We start from the raw sequence: 18,291 nt of genomic DNA, 5'->3' as shown, positions 1-18,291 counted from the left end.
TAGCACCATCACCCAGAAGGATTCTATAATAACACGATTTGCAGCAATCTCATCATCAGCCCCAATGTCATGCTGTTCACTATCTGTCAAAGGGATATAGGAGAACTACCTGAGATTTAGGCCTCTCACAAGACAGTAAGCAAGTATGGAGAAAGAATAAAAAATATTAATATGATGACAACTGGTGGCAGATTTTACCTATGGGCTGCAGGAGTTCAACCCACCTAGTTAAATCTGCGGCTGTCCAGGCCTTTGTCTGTTGCCACGCTCACCGCTGCCTTCTTTGACTCTCAGAATCTATGAAACAGCGCCCAGTGTGTACCCAGCTCAAGGATGCCTGCAACAGCTTCCAAATGCCACAACTGGAACCAACTCCAGAGGTTTCACCCGCTTCACTGATAAAGAAATAACAAAATAATAGCATGTGCTATTTCCCCTGTGTTGCCTCATGGGAGGGGTGAGTATGCGCTCACAGAATGCAAAGATTCGCGCAGCTACAAACATAAGCAGCAGCGTAAGTCTAAATCAGGCCCAATATTCATTATATAACGAAGTTATAACCTTTAGTCAACAGCTAAATTCAAAATATTGCACCAGTGTTCAAATATATATATATGCAGACTTAACTGAAAATGAGCACAATGTGCTGCGAGCATGCTCCAAGCTTTCGGTAACATGGGCGTTTCTGCGGAGGACTCCTACTATCTATATATTGGGGCATGCTTAATTATCAAGAAGGGCAGTGTCCTCTTTAAATAAATAAATAAATACAGAAACTAATCCAAAAAAGGAACAAACCATGTCGCAATGCAAGTTATATTCATGTTTTAAGTTCCTCTTACACTCTACGACTTCTCTGAGGTGAGACGATGCATCCAATTGAGCCGCCCGGCAGTTTCCCGGGTGGCTCACATGCAATTTATTGCATGTAAAAGGCCCGGGAAACTGCAGGCTGAGGGCAGGAGTACTTGAAAAAAATACTCGTTTAAAAGAATGGGAGGCTGCTGATTGGCTGAGAGAGTTCTCTCAGGCAAACAGTGGGCACCCATTCTTTTGCACCACTCCAGCCCAACGCTCCCCGCTCTGCGTATAGGATGTGATACATCGTGGGTGCTAAAAAGCACCCGCGGTGTGCCACTGACAGGATGCACATACGACTTTTCTTACATGCAGTCCTTCCGACCTCTGACACCATGGTGGTGTGCATGGAATCGCACATCGGATCAGCTCAAATGTCATATACATGTGATTTGGGATGATTTTACCTAATTTCACGGCGCGATCTGCCAGAATCTAGTAAAATCGGGCCCAAATCGCATAGTGTATGGGGGCCTTTAGTTTGCAGGGTAAATAATGACTGCTTTTGCATGTAGCTCACAAATACTGGGCAGCTTTACACTGACAAAATTAAGATGGGAGACACCAACTATAAACCTTGCTGAATACTTACCTAAAGGTTAGCATGGTTTTACCAAGGTGCAAATAGCTTTTTTTATATTTGACTCCTATATCAGGCTCTGAGTGAGACCTTGGGGACTTTGGGTTTATTCAAACCTGATCGTACGGCTGCAATTTTGTAGGCCTAGTGATTATTGATAGACTGCACATGCATATAGATCAGAGAGCTTCCAGCACTTGCAGCAGGCATTGGTTGTTTACCTGTCCCCAGTGACAGTGGACAGCTACGTGGGTGGTATGGTAGCTACATAACCACTTAGCCACAGAGCACTCAGGTTAAAACTTTGTGACGGCGTACCTTAAAATGGGGTCCACTAGGCCAAATGTTGTTCTCTAGATCCAAGATTCCTCACCTCTGAATCTCCCAGAGTTTGAGCAACCACCATCATACCCGGCCAGCATGTTGCAGCACCAAGTCACACAAGCCTCCTTCTACTCTTGAATCAACGGATGTAGCATCCAGCATGCGGAAACCTTGCTCAGGCCAAGGTTTAGTGATCAATCAGATGGCTGCTGATGAGATGCTTACCTCCTTCTCGAACTGGGCTTTGGTCACCCTGGCTTCCACCTCAACTCTGTCCTAGATAACAGCAACCATGTCCTCTGTGATGGCAGAGGCACCTAGAAATCCAGAGACCATCCCCTTGGCTAAATTCTGCAAACCACTCAAACAGTGGTTTGGTACAGTGCTTCCTCCCCTAAAGCTGTTTGCAGTCAGTCAAAACTCTCCTGCTATCACAGATCACTCTTGTAGCTGTTACGATCCGCCTCCAGCGGATCTGTGTACATGTACAGTTTATATATTCTGTTTGTAGCTTGTATGTTTTCCCTGGATCTGTACTCCGGGATTTGTGGATCCAGCTCCCTGGGTTTCATGCATACCCTGCTACTTGGGTGTGACTGCATGCAAGGTTATTTCTCAGCATGCAGACCCTGCCAGTTATAGTTCTGTTTATGTCTACTCAGAGGTCTGTCCTAGCGTCTTGTTAGCTTGCAGAGAGTTCCTAGTTCACAGTACAGTTTGGTCTGTCTAGGCTCCTGCTCCAGAGCAGTCCCTGTACTTGAATCCAGTGTCCCGTGCCCAGCTCTGCTTGTGCTACAGTGTCCGTGTTCCTGGTCCCAGTCAACAGTCCTGTTAGCCTGCGCTGCAGCCTCCTGAGATCTGTCTGCTGTAATACCATAATTCCAGATAAGTCAGGGGCGTCTCCCTGCAGCTGTTTCTTTTATTATTATTTTGTACAGTACTATCTCTGCATTGTTGCACTACTGTGCACTACTGGAGAGACTACTGTGCACTACTGTGGGTCTCGTTGCCCTCTAGGGGCCATTCCTTCCTTGTGCAGAAGTCTGGGCTTGTATTTGTTATTTACCACCTTAGAGCATTGTTACACCTGCATTTTTGTAGACTCTGGGGGTATCCCACCATATGTCTGTCTCTTTAGTCAGCTTTCCTCTTGCACTCTCCTCGCCTTGGGGCGGACACATTGTCTCACGTAAGGCTTGGCGACATCGGGGTTGGAGCTGGCATAACCAGCTAGTTCGAACGCGGTTGTTATAGGTGAAGACTAGCACCGCACGTGTCCATCAAGCACGAGGAGAGGCAACAGAGTTAGGGGTCAGGTTTGGTGGTACCCTCCAGAGTCCTAACAGTAGCCATAGAAGACCATGGCTGTCCATTGGCCTCTGTTAAGCTCAATAACGAGTTTACGAAGGAGGTTAACAGAATGGCTTTGTCAGTGTGCAGTGCTTCTTATATTTGGTTCTGTGCTCTATTTCACTCCAGCTTTAATCAGACATTACAGTACACAGACAGTTGCACTGTGCATATAGCAATCCCCTCAGAAACTTACCAAACCATGGAACACTCCATTCTATTTTTTCTGATAGTTCAAGGAGAAACCCCTCTTAAAGTACTTCTCAATGCAGTTATTTCTGTGTTAATGTATACAGAGCACTTCTGTGTAAACCCAATTACAATCTAGAAAAGCTCTAGAAGCCTACCCTATTGCTTCAGGAATTTGAGCTCATCTGATCTTCATTCTCCAAATGGCACGACCTGGATTATAGTAGATGGGGTTGACTACTCTTCTTTCAAAGAGGGCCTCATGCTTCAGGACTGTCAACACTTTTAATGGCGTATTTCCATTGGTTTGGCATACATAGATGGATATATGCTCTGCATGTGGGTGATGGATATACTTTAAATTTAGGATATTTTAAGATAATTCATCAGTTTCTCACAACAAACTCTAAAGCAGCCTGTTGTCCTTTTATCATCTTAAATTAAAGAACACATCTACCCACAGTAAGATAGAGGATATAAAAGGACACGTGAATTACAAAGATAAGTAAATTATAGTCTTCTTGGAAAATCTCATTTGAGATTAGTTTCTTTTATTTACAGAATAAAAGAGACATGAAATGCATAATTGTATGATATCCTTGTTTCCTAAAAGCAGCATATACTTTCTTACAAATTATGTTTAAAAAGGAAACCATTATTAAAAATAAAAATAATATAAAAAAAGAAAATGTGATGAAACTAATGTAATGTTGTAACCACTGCATAAAGTTTGAACATACATTTTAATTTATATCACGTCAAGAAAAAAAACCCAAAAAACAAGTACTATAACTTTTGTGTCTAGAACAAACCATGCAAGCGGAGCAAAATGTTTTTTTCTGTGCAGGGTAAATATTGGCTGCTTTTGCATGTAGCTCACAAATGTTAGACAGCTTAATTTTTACAATGCAATTTAGATTTCAGTTTGAAAACTCCCCACCCAGATCTAAATCTCGCACATGTTACTCCTAACCCACCTACACTGCAGAATGGTTTTGTCCAGTTACTTGCGTTTTGTTTTACTTACAGACATGAATCTGGCGCTTAGAACCTTAATGCCACCAAAATGTTGTATTTAAGGAAATAACAAAGATCAATCAATTTTATTTGTGTGATCGCTCATGAATGTATACACCAAGAGAAAAATGGGTTGGAACTCCAGTTTTGACAGATTCTATGGGTAATTCATGAATATGAATTGCTTTGCACAGGAAATAAATTAATTTGCATAAAGAGAAACCACAGAACTAGCCAGACCACAGCACTGTAATAATGCCCAGACGAGTTCAGCCGCACAAAGTAGCTGTAGATACATACTGAGAGATTACCAGCTAACCTTGACACTCCAGCTGTTATTGAACTACACATCCCAGCATGCCCTGCATCAGTTTAAGCATGGTCAAATAACAAAACTGTAGCAGAGCATGCTTGGATGTGTAGTTCAACAACATCTGGAGTGTCAAGGTTAGCCATCAAGGATCTATACAATGGTACTGTAAGCATATCTTCCAAAGAGCTTACCATCTATACAAGACTGCATAAACAACTAACTGATCCATCTGCTGTATCCACTTGCTGCTGTAACAAGACGCTGTAGGCATGAGATCACAATACTGTGTGCAGATACGCATCACGCATGGCTACAGATGGCTCATCCATTCATTGCTACGAATGTGTGACAATTCCAGATCAATAGATTTACCTGTAAGGGAATGTAAAGCAGGGCTGAAAAGAAGTTTGATAAAAGTATTTTTTTTTTATTATTATTTTGTAGAACAGACCCGACAGAACATTGTTCTCTAAAATAAAAAACAGCATCCAATGATGAATGGTAGTTTTCCTGGGAAATTATATATTGTATAAGTAATTTGCATTTTCTTTCCTATTCCTCATCTGTAAAGTAATCGCATGTGATCGTTGAACACACAAGTCTTAATGAGTCAGCTGCATCCAGGAAGCCTATCTCTTCTGCTCAGGAGAAAAACACACTGCGGGATGCGAGGTGTGTATTATTTAACTTTTTTTTAGCTAGATTTTAACCATATGCTACTACTGTGTAATTATCCAACCTCTCACTCTGAACTGCAATGTTCCAGACTCAGCAACCATGCAAACCCACTGCATCACCCAGACAGTTTTCTTATCCTACTGCTTCCCCACCCAGCCATCCAAAACTGTCAGAGCTGTCTTCTCTGTGTGCCTTCTCAGGCTATCTGTAACATCATGCGAAAGGTTAGCCAACGCCGCAGACAGATGTACCCTTCTGCCTGGCAATTTATCAAACCTGTCATCGGGAAATAGAAAAAGCTGCCACATGGCCGCTTACTGCAGATGCAGCCTACATTACTCCAAATTAATACACAAAAACAATGTATTGGGTGAGTTGCAGTGCAGCATCCGGATGGCTTACAATGCCTATGTTGACAGCAGTGGCGTCGATGGAGGGGGGGGGGGGGGGGGGTACTTTTTACCCAGGCCCAGTTTTGCTGGAGAGGCCCAGGTCCTGCTCCCCCCTCCCCTATTGCAGGGAGACAGGCAGTAGTAAGGGAGATGCGAGACACAGCACAGCCTCTCTCCCCTGCTCAGCACACACTTCTCAGTGCAGTGTACTGAGCTGGGGAGAGAGACAGCTACAGTGGCATCCTGTCCTCTCTCTCCCTCTTATTTGCCACGCCCCTCATGGAGGCTCCACCCAGTGGTCACGCCCGCTCCATATTACCAGGGCCCAGGATAACTTCATGGGCCCATGTTATCTGTTATCCGCAGACTGCATATTGGGGATTATGCGTCATGAACCCGAGGCATCCGAAGCATAATCCAGTTTAAGTGCCGGGTTATCATGGATAATTGGATAGCCCCAGCAGAATCCATTTGATGTGGGTATTTACCACAGCTAATTGGATACATTGCCCATTGCCTAAATGAAGACACAGGTTTTGGAGAGATATGTGAAAGTTTAAGTGAATGAAGGGTCAGACCCTAAGGTGATAATTTTACAGTATAAAGCCCTTTGTGGGCGATATTGTGAACAATATTGCTTAGTGTTTATGTGGCTTTTAGGCAGTAGAATGCGTGTACCAGTGTATGTATAAATCTAGTACAAATATGCACCTTCAGAGGGTATTAATACTTTTGAAGATAGTGAGGAAGTTCATCAGGTCATAGAAGTCTTGCAGCCCCTAATTAGAGGTGGTTATCAGAGAAGAGGCACAGGGCATATGTAACAGGGTCCAAGTTTGTGGGAGGAGCAGTAAGCTGGCTGATCTCAGACTGTTTTTTTGGGGGGGGGGTTTAAATGACAAAATCAAAATCATGCCTTAACGATTGATGCTTTAAAAATAAAAATAAAAAAAATCAGAGATTGTTTGACATCCAACACTTCTGAAAAAAATGGAACCTACAGTATTACATGAGGTTGTCAGAGAGAATGCTGAAATTACTTTGGGGTGTATTTACTAAGCAATGGATTTAAAACAAATTAAAAAAAGCTGATTTTTGTAAGAACTTACCGTTCAAATCCCTTTCTCTGAGTCCATCCTGGTGACACAGCTCAATCATGGGATATAGGAGGGTCCGCAGGAGCAAGGCACCTATGCTGACTTCTTTTGAGAGGAAGGCTCACCCGTTCTGCATCCCAGAATTCCTAAGTTCAACTTCTAAAGCACACCAGGATACATTACTCTGTACAACGCCTGAACATATTCATATGCCCAATCAATAATAACCATAGAACATGGCAACACATGAAACGGTATAAACTTACTGAGCGTAAGGGAGGGATCGCTGTGTCATCAGGATGGACTCTGAGATAGAGATTTGAACAGTAAGTTCTTACAAAAATCCCCTTTACTCTTTCGTCCATCCTGACACAGCTCAACCATGGGACATTCAAGAGCCGGTCCTTTGGGAGGGTACGCTCAGGCTTACAGTTCTCATCTCTGTTTGCCCAAATGAAGCGTCCTCCGACGCGAACGCATGGAACCTATAGAATTTGGTAAAGGTATGAACAGAGGACCAGGTGGCAGCCCTGCGACAACTGCTTGGCTGTAGCCCCATGAAGCACAGCCCAAGAGGAAGCATGCTTGACACCGATTTCTTCTATGCCAGGATAGAGGCTTTGGTGTACCGTTTGAACAAATGCTCAGACAATATACAGGACTATGTGTAAAAAGTATCTACCTAAGCCATACTGCTAATTATACATTTATGTACCAGCTGAATACATTTACATAATGAGGGGCCTTGTTACCTAATTTATGAAGCTCCCTCATATTATGAGAAAAAGTCACATGAATGAGAGGTGGGCAAATAATGGGTGAATGGACACCATCATTGTACTCAGGATTCTGTCTGTTCGGGAAGTGTTGGCCAAATCAAAGGTTGCTGTAAAATCAGGAATTAGGCTTGCTATTGGATCCCGATGCAATCAGATCAAATCGGGATCGAATCGCACAACAAGCCACCCGACATGCATGCGATTTTGACCATATAGTGCAGATCTACACTACAGTATATAGTCATTGCTGCCCTGTCTATCTGGGTTTCGATTTGTGATGTCCCGGGAGAGAGCATCGGGATCGCAAGGTAAAAAACCTGTGCAATCTGCATGCGATTTTGACTACGGTATATAGTCAAAATTCTATGCTGGATTGTACCGTGTGTACACGGAATCGGTACATCTGTCAGAATGAACTTAGGTCTACAGTCATTAGGTCGACCCCGCTAGGTCGACTGGCAGGAAGGTCGACTTGACTTAAGGTCGACATGGGCCAAGGTCAACATGACTTAAGGTCGAATTTGCATAAAGGTCGACATGAGGAAGGTCGAATGGTCATAAGGTCGACATGGGTTTTTCACTTTTTTTATCCGAATGTCAACACAGTCGACATGGACATAGTTGGCAATGAAAATCGGACGCTCGCGATGCTTCGGGCATGGTGGCTTGCTTCGCTCGCCACAGCTTTAATAACCTCCTCCACGCCCTAGTGGATGGTAGGGCATGAAATACCGCCTGTCGGAACATGTCAGCTAAAAAAAAAAGTGAAAAACCCATGTCGACCTTTATGCAAATTCGACCTTAAGTCATGTCGACCTTGGCCCATGTCGACCTTAAGTCAGGTCGACCTTCCTGCCAGTCGACCTAGTGGGGTCGACCTAATGACTGTAGACCTAAGTTCATTCTAATAGATGACCGCATCCCGTGTACACACCATTACTACACTGATCATGCAGACTCTTCCATGTATGTGCATGTGAAACTATATTTGTTACTGTGTAGAAGTATAAAGCTACACTATCGAGCCTTTATTCTGGGTCTCTGATGCTTCTGTAATATAGAACTATAAGAGGAGCGGCCAGGAGCGAGGTGGGGTGTTTGTCCAATCCCAAAATCCATTTTAGGGTCACCCTATGCACGACTCGTGGGACAAAACACCTTTTTCATTAGGCTTTATTCACTGAAAATTGATTGAATCTTTCTTCCATCAAACAGTCTGGGATAAAAAAGGTAAAACAAAAACACACCTAGATAAATTGGTAGTATATAGTTGCTTTAACAGTCATGATCCTCAATAACACAGCACACAAGACCGTATATTTATAGGCAACATTATCATTTGTATATGACTAATTTAATGTGCTACAAAAGAAGATGTTTCTCGCCATTTGAGAATAATTAAGTTTCTTATCGGAGGTTATTAGCAAGCAGTGATTGTAATCTGTACAAATAACAATGGATCATGAAGTGATTACCCCAAAATGAAAATAACATTTTACTTCAACAGTCACTATCTAAACCCTCCATGGTAAGCATACTATCTTATGTTACATTATCTCTCTTTTGAGATAGACAGATTTACAGCACGCTCTTTGTTGCCACAATGCAAATGCATGGGCAAACGCATCATGGCATGCTGCATGGCACGTCGGGCTGCGCCATATAAAATCTATGAAAGTCGCACTCGCATATTGCATTACACATCCAACCACTATATATCCCAGACATGCTCTGCACGTGGGTGTCATTGTAAAGACTGAATCCTTGCTGCACATACTGTGTCTGCATTCCGTTTATTCCAAGTCCTCTGAGAGTGCTCCCCCCCCCCCAGTGTCCAATATATATATATATATATATATATATATATATATATATATATATATAAACAGGTTTGGTCCGGCACAACCACATATCCAATAGGTTCACCGCGGGTGCCCGCATAGCACAAAGGGTATTTGTAGAAGAAAAGAATGCAGCACTCCAGCGTAAACAAAGACGTTTCTTATTGGTGAGACAAAATATACAGCAACATTTTAAGCCTGAGGACAACACACAAGTGTTGAAACGTTGCTGTATATTTTGTCTCACCAATAAGAAACTTCTTTGTTTATGCTGGAGTGCTGCCTTCTTTTCTTATATATATATATATATATATATATATATATATATATATATATATATATATATATATATATATACAGGTTGAGTATCCCGTATCCGAATATCCGTTATCCGAATTATTCCGAAATACGGACATTCCAGAAAGTGGAAAAAAAATTTTTTTTTGCTAAAAACTCACTGGGGACATTTGGAACAGCATCTACTGGGGACATGATATGTAACTGGCACTATATATGTGCAAGACAATGATTGCTTGGCATTCAAATTCACTGCTGAGATAGTACACACATTTTGTTTCACGTTTTGAAACCTTGTTTTTTGAACAATTAAAATATATTTGTGTGTATTTTATGTGGTAATAAAATATATTTGTGTGTATATTATGTGTTTATACAGCATAAATGCAAGATACTTCAAAATACATCATTGAAATATTAAAATATTCCGAAATACGGAATAATCCGTTATCCAAAATTCTCCTGGTCCCGAGCATTTTGGATAAGGGATACTCAACCTGTATATATATATATATATATATATATATATATATATATATATATATATATATATATATATAACAGGTTAAGGCCGACATTCCACAAAAATAATGTGATGCCTGGGTGCAGTATCAATGTGTGTTACCGGGGGTAGAGACCCCAAGAACTACACTTATGTCTGCAACCTGGGTCTATCTATATAGAATCTGTATGTTGGGCTAGATTTAGTAGCGCTCCATCAAAGATTATAACAGAGGGTGGCGCTATCATGTATAATTCTAAAGTATAATTATTTAATTTGGAAAGCTTTCCGTATTGATCTTCTACAAAAAGAAAAGCTACACCTCTCATTGTCTGACTTTTAAATTATAGATACATATATATTTTGAAATATGTTACTATATTCTCATTTATTGCTATTCAAATAAATTGTCCTTTTTACATTTTATATATGTGATATCTAATATTTTATAGAGTAACTAGGATCTCTTTTATATCTATTTATCTAAAGAATTTTATCCTTCCTTGCAAGAGATAGAGGTCCCTAAGAGAGACTGTAACAGGCCGAGCTCTTTTCAGAACAAGCTAATCTCTACCAGTGCAATTAGTGTAATAATTGTTCACCGACATCGCATCTCCTAATCGTTTCAATAAGAAATTTAATATTCGGACTGTATACAATCCCCTGATGAAGTCTTAGGACGAAACGCGTTGGGATTCTGTTGTACGGCCAGACGGTCAATCAAACTTTGAAGATTTTAATAAATTGTTATCTTGGAGAAATGACGTATGGACTATCAATTGAGTAAAGGGCGCTGAACCACATTTGGGAAGTGTATATATATATATATATATATATATATATATATATATATATTTAAACTTTGAAATTTTAGATTTCCTACTATCTGTGATCGATTTCTGCTGTAGAGAGAGAGAGAGATTAATGGGGGGATACTTATGTATTATCTGGACTCCCATGTTAAATGCACCCCATTTTTTCATACCCCTACTATCCAACTACGCATGGAGTTGATTTTATATAGTGTGGCGAGCGCAGCGAGCCACCGTGCCCGAAGCGTGTCGAGCGCAGCGAGCCCCGCCAGGGGACACGGTCTCATAAGAAAACCGGGAGTCCAGATATTACATAAGTACCAATGGGGGTATTCAATCTGAGTCACGACTGTCGGGACGTGACCCGTTCTGGAGGGATTCAATGTCCTGCCTGCCAAGTGCCGAAAAGGGGCGTGTACGCCGGAAATGGCCATGGATCATCGAGATACGGCCGTGGGCTTAACAATCCACGGGCTTTCTCAGCAAAACAGGCCCGACTGCTTTTAAAGTGGCTCTGTTCTGCCGAGATGCCTCTTCGATGCTGTCGGGAAAGAATAGACGCCCGCTGCTATTTCCCCCCTCGGAAATAGCAGCAGGGGATTGAATACCCCTCCCCCCCATATCTTTACTTTTGAAGTATGTCTGCTTTTAAAGAAATTACTAAATAATATTAGCAAACTAGCTACCCAGCTCAAAAACAGCTTAGCTATTGCCAGTTATTTTGGATAAAAGTCAAAAGTATGCCATTAAAACCTAAAAATCAATATTTATATTAATAATAGTGCACACGGCACCTTTCTTGCTGACAGATTGCATCTCACTGCCATTAACAGAAGAAGTATAAAAGAATGGCATTTGCATATAAAAATATACCATGTCAGCAGTATTTAGCATATACCATTATTACAGAAAGGTAATCACATTCATCCCGGAAGTATAAACACCATTTATCAAACGTTCTACTGTGCTGAATTATTATTGATTATCCAATAATCAACAAAACAGTGGAATAATCGGACTGGTACATTTAAGCCAAATTCTGCTCATATAAATAAAGTAATGACTGCTGGAGATGGACTTAACATTCCAAGTGCAGTAATATATAAAATAAGGTACCAGATGTTAAATGTGTCATGTCTGACAGTTCTTATGAACTGACATTGTACAACTTGCATAAATACAGCTGTGGTGAGAATGCATACTGAAAACAAAGGTTAAGGGGGGCATTCAATATCAACGCCTATTCAATGCTGCCATTTCCAGCAGAATTGAAGACGGATTTTGACCAAACAAATCTGACTTTAAAACAAGTCAGATCTGTTTTGTCGGAAATGTCTGTTGATTATCGAATTCACGGCAGTTTCTCGACAATCCACGGGCATTTTCGCCAATACGCCTACTTTTTGCCATTCGACAGGCAGAACATTGAATTTCACTTGTCGAGTTGAAAACGGGACAGGATTGTCCAACAGTTGGAATCCAAGATTGAATTCCCCCAGCATCAACCCTTACCGCGTTCAACACTATTTGCTGTGTGTTGTGTCTTGTAGTAACAAGATGCAGTCAGGATGTAGGCTTTCAGAATACCAACATCAATTAGGATGACGGTGTCTCAATCCTGACTGCTGGGATGCCAAAAATTAAGTACAGTATGCAGGCAGTGTGAGTGTGCAACATGAGAAGGGGAAAGAGTTAGGTTTAAGCACTAGTTGGGCGACTTAAGGCCCTATACACTAGTGCACAGGTTCTCAAAGTCAGACCCCACAGAGTGCATGTTTTGCAGGTCTCCTCACAGAATCAAGTGAAATAATTAGCTCCACCTGTGGATCTTTTTAAAGGTATTAGTCAGTAATGAGTGCACCTGTCGGGTGACCTAGAAATCGTGAACTGTGTGGGGACCGAGTTTCAGAACCATTGCACTAGCGCGACTTCTCCAAGGGGAGAAGTTGTATGCGATTTCCCTTGAACTACCCATATTTAGACCTTTTGCAAACGATGTATCATATTCGATCCCAACCACAGCTGTCGGAGAACACACATCGGAATCGAAGCAAATACACATGTGATTTAACACTTTTCATCTGATTTCTCAGTCCGATGCATCATAATCTGTTGAAAAGGGCCCAAATCGCACTAGTGTATCTCCACCTTTAGGGTTATAGGCTACAAGGTTGAAAGGTTAGGATTAGGCTGTAAGGGTCTACTATACACCTCCCAACTGTTCATGAATCTGGACAAAGGACCTCAAACTGGGGCTGTCAAGACTAACAGTGAAATAGCTGTGTACCTGTAACCACCAATAGCCCATAGACAGAATTTAGCACAGTGACTGTAAATGGCAACTGCCCAGAGCTAGGAACTCCTGCTAAACCTGTAATCGTCAACTGGAAGGAGCCAGCATCTAACAAAATGCCAGTAACCATGATAAAGTGCCCCTCCCAACTGATCCAATTGGTATTTTCTGAAAGGGCGGAAGGGGGGGGGGGCTAATTTAGCTTCCCTAAAAAAAAATTGGGCAAAAAAATTGTGGAATTCTGGTAAAACCCATTTGTTTTGCATGAAAGTTTTGCAGCCACAATTGAATTCCTCTCTTTAGATTTGCTTGTATTGTCAGCACAGAAGTATCACTGCACCCGGGTGAAACTGTTTCAGGGGGTAATACCACAATGACAACTCCTTCTTAGTGACTGAGGAGGAACTGGCATTGCAGGAAGACTCTGAGAATGCTGGGCATGGCCCCTGAAGTGATGTAAACAGGGGGGGGGGGGGAGCGGCTCTTCACAATGGAACACCCCTTTTTAAAGCAGATTTGGAGGGTCCACTGGCGACATTGGGTGTCCCTGATCACAGTACTGCAACTTTTTTGGCATTTTATAAATCAGCTACTTATACCACTATATCAGAAACCATGCAGATGAGTTGGCTGATAATGCTGTGTTTCTAGAAAAGGGAGAGCTACAGCAAAATCCCCAGTAATATTTGGCTACTACGGAGAACCAAGAGTGAATCAGCAAAGAAGGGGCAATATTAAGACAACTTGGTATATACTCCTTCTATAAATAACTATTTATAACTATATAATTTAAGCAATTAACATTAAGACAATATCCTTTCTTGTAATATGTTTAACAATGTAATTATTACCTCTAACCCCCCCCGGGACTAAATATATCACAGAAACCTGACTGTCTAAACCACTAAGGGCGAGATGTACTAAGCCTTGAAAAGTGATAAAATCGAGTGTGATAAACCACCAGCCAATCAGCTCTTACCTGTCATTTTTGATACCCAGAACAGATATAGTGCCTGCGCTCAGAACTTTTTCTACTTTTATATATTCTTTATTTAAATTTTTCAAAGGAATTAAAGACAGTACAAGTCATTTTGACATCTTAAAACATACAAATAGCAAGGAATGGCATCTTACATTCAAACCGTATAACAGAATATAAGAGTGATGTAATGCATCTTTAACATACAATAAAATTGGTAGAGGAAAAGAAAAACAACTTCTCTGACTTCTTCTAACTAATATGGAAAAATTGTGCTGGATAGTAGGAAGTTCCTTGTGTTGTATCATCAGGAACATTAGTATATACGTGTGAGAGGGGGGAGGGGTATGAGAGAAAGGAAAGGAAAGGTTGGGGGGGGGGGAAGCAGGAAGGGGCATAGTCTTATGAGTATGTAAATGAGTTTGTTATGTCTGGAGTTTTCAGCTACTTTGGATTGTGTGGCCGAGTAACACACTTTGTTAGGGCGCTGCTGGGTCCCGGGGTATATAGCTTCTATATGTGTCTGAGGATTTAAAATTAATCCAGGCTAACCAGGTGGTTTGGTAGTCGGAATACTTTTCCAGTGCTGAATAATATAGGTCTTCCATGGACCTATAGAATTCTATCCTCTGAAACCACTCCCAAATCCCCGGAGGGTCTGCTGACCTCCAGTGGACTAGTACTATTGCTCTCGCTGCATTGTTAAGGTGTTTAAGTAGGGATTGTTTGTATTTTGCTATATGGGCGGTGCTGTGGGATAGCAACCAGAAATCAATGTTGTCAGGAGCCGGGAACCCTAGTATTTCAGAGGAAAGTTGGATGACTTTAGTCCAGAAGACCGCAATCCGAGGGCAGTCCCACCATATGTGTACCAGTGTACCTCTGTCACTATCACAGTGCCAACAAAGAGGGGAGAATGAGGGGAAGATCTTATGCAGTAGAGGCGGGCAACGGTACCACCTGGTGAATAGCTTGTACTGCGTTTCCACCACCTCCAAACTCGTGGAGCAGCTGGCCATGGTCTCGCAGTGTTTGGACCAGTTTATTGTTATCCCCCGGGGGGAGAGGTCGGAGTCCCAAGCTGCATAAAATGAGGGAGCTTCACTGGTATGACTGTGAAGGACAATCTTATAGATTGTTGAGATAACATGGACGGGTTCCGAGGGGTGGGAGCACATCACTTCAAATGGCGTAGGTTCCTTTGCTAGCTGGGCGGGGGTCCTTTTCGAGTTGGCAAAGTGTCGTATCTGCAGATAAAACCAGTGATCTGATGCAGGTAATTTGTTAGCTGCTATAAGCTCGCTGAAGGGTGTGATATGTCCCATTGACACTAGGTTCGCTATTCTGGTCAGCCCAGCCGTTCGCCATCTAGTGGCTATGGCCCCAGCTCTTCCCGGTGTGAATTCTGGGTTATTTAGAAAGGGGAGTAATAGTGAATCTTTCGAGGAGAGACCTAATTTATATCTCATGGTTCTCCACAACGTCAATGTTAGATGTGTGGAACGTATAACGCTCGGGAGCCATGGGGCGTTTTGTAGGCATAGTCCCGAGGAGCGACCCTCCAGATCCACCCATTGTTTCCCAGACTTTTCCGCCCTTGTCCAGTCCAAAATTCTGTGAAGGGCCGTGGCTTGGTGGTATGCTGAGATCATTGGGAGTTGTTGGCCTCCTTGCGATTTCCTGCGAAACAGGTAGCTATGTTTAAATCTAGGTTTCTTGCCCCCCCATACGAAGCTGCTGATCGCTCTTTGGGCTTCTATTAGGAACTGCGGCGGGAGTTTTAAGGGGATGGTCTGGAATAAGTATAAGAGCCTGGGTAATATGTTCATTTTAACCCCTTCCCGACATTTGACGTACATGTACGTCATGGTCGGGAAGTACTTCCCGACATTTGACGTACATGTACGTCATGGCTTTAAACTGTCACTGCGTCTATAGACGCAGTGACAGTTAGGTGATGTCTGCTGTCCCTGACAGCAGACATCCCCCCTCGCCGCCCAGGGGGGGCAGGGGTGCCCCCCCCGGTCGGCGATCGCTGTGATTGGCTGTTCAAATCTGAACAGCCATTCACAGCGTTTCCTGTGTTACCGGCGGCTAAGCCGCTCGGTAACACAGGGATCGGTGGTGATCGGTGCTGTCAAGTACAGCACCGATCACCACCGATGTGCAGCCCCCCCCCCTCGCACCCGCCGGGCACTCACCCGGCAGCAGCAGCAGCTCCCCCGGCAGTGTCAGGAGCGCACGCAGCGCTGCCCTCCTCCCCCCTCCCCCCCGCAGCAGCAGCAGCAGCATCAAGCTGCAAAAAAAGTTAAATATTAGTAAAATTAAAAATATATGTACTGAATAAATATATATATATATATATATATATATATATATATATACACACACACACACACATATATATATATATATATGTGTGTGTGTATATATATATGTATATATATATATATATATATATATACACATATATATATATGTGTGTGTGTGTGTGTGTGTGTGTGTGTGTGTGTGTGTGTGTGTGTGTGTATATATATATATATATATATATATATATATATATATATATATATATATATATATATATATAGAAAGATATTCCCGACATATGACGTATATATACGTCATGGTCGGGAGGTACTTCCCGACCGAAGACGTATATATACGTCATGGTTTTAAACTGTCACCGCGTCTATAGACGCGGTGACAGTTTGGAGATGTCTGCTGTCCCTGACAGCAGACATCCCCCCTCGCGGCGATCGCTGCGATTGGCTGTTCAAATGTGAACAGCCAATTGCAGCGTTTTCTGTGTTACCGGCGGCTAAGCCGCTCGGTAACACAGTGATCGGTGGTGATCGGTGCTGTTAAGTACAGCACCGATCACCACCGATCGCCAGCCCCCCCCATCCCACCCGGCAGCCCCCCCTCCCTCCCACCCACCCGGCTGCCGCAGCGCCAGCACCCCTCCCAACCCCCCACCAGCCGCAGCGCCAGCCCCCCTCCCAAAGCTGGTGACCAAAATGGGGTCACATGTGGGGGGGTTCCACTGTATTGGTGCTTCGGGGGTCTTGCTAATGCGACATAGCACCCACCATTCATTCCACCACCAAATATCACTCCTTCCCTTCTGAGTCCTGCCATGCACCCAACTGGTATTTTTTGGTCACATGTGAGGCATTGCCGTACTCGGGAGAAATTGGGGCACAGATTTTGGGGTGCTTTGTCTCCTTCATTCCTTGTGAAAATGAAAAATTTTGAGCCAAATCTGCATTTTTGTGTAAAAAATTACATTTTTTTACACAAAAATGCAGTTCTGGCTCAAAATTTTTCATTTTCACAAGGAATGAAGGAGACAAAGCACCCCAAAATCTGTGCCCCAATTTCTCCCGAGTACGGCAATGCCTCACATGTGACCAAAAAATACCAGTTGGGTGCATGGCAGGACTCAGAAGGGAAGGAGTGATATTTGGATTTTGCAGCACAGATTCTGGTTGAATGACCCCCGAAACACCCATACAGTGGAACCCCCCCACAAGTGACCCCATTTTGCAAACTACACCCTTCAGGGAATTCATCTAGGGGTATAGTGTACATTTCAAACCCCCAGGGGTTTCACCAATTTTGATACAACTGAGCTGTGAAAATGAAAAATAATTTTTTTTCATTTTCACAGCCCAGTTGTACCACAATTGGTGAAACCCCTGGGGGTTTGAAATGTACACTATACCCCTAGATGAATTCCCTGAAGGGTGTAGTTTGCAAAATGGGGTCACTTGTGGGGGGGTTCCTAACTTTTAGCATCTTATGGTGCCTAGAAACCTACATGGTGCCTAAAAAATAATCTCATAAAAAGGAGGCTCCAAAATCAAGTAGGTGCTCCTTCTATTATGAAGCCTGTGGTTTGGTCAACGTGCACACTAGGGCCACATATAGGATATTTATGAAAACAAAAGAATTGGGGGAATCAATTTTTAGTCACATTTCTCTAGT

At 42.6% G+C, this 18,291-nt stretch overlaps 1 long non-coding RNA gene across 1 annotated transcript in view; it reads left to right on the top strand.

Moving 5' to 3' along the window:
* LOC146045139 (uncharacterized) overlaps positions 1-18,291 on the top strand; it is a 56,754-nt gene that overhangs the window by 11,801 nt on the left and 26,662 nt on the right. Inside the window, exon 2 of the long non-coding RNA XR_014465370.1 lies at positions 5,203-5,303. This is a non-coding gene — a long non-coding RNA (uncharacterized LOC146045139). The remainder of the gene's footprint in view (positions 1-5,202; positions 5,304-18,291) is intronic.

Source organism: Crinia signifera, chromosome 11 (assembly GCF_055691185.1).
Source record: "Crinia signifera chromosome 11, ASM5569118v1, whole genome shotgun sequence".
Taxonomy (NCBI): Eukaryota; Metazoa; Chordata; class Amphibia; order Anura; family Myobatrachidae; genus Crinia; species Crinia signifera.
Note: the sequence above shows the minus strand (reverse complement) of the source record. Positions and strands in the feature narration are given on the sequence as shown.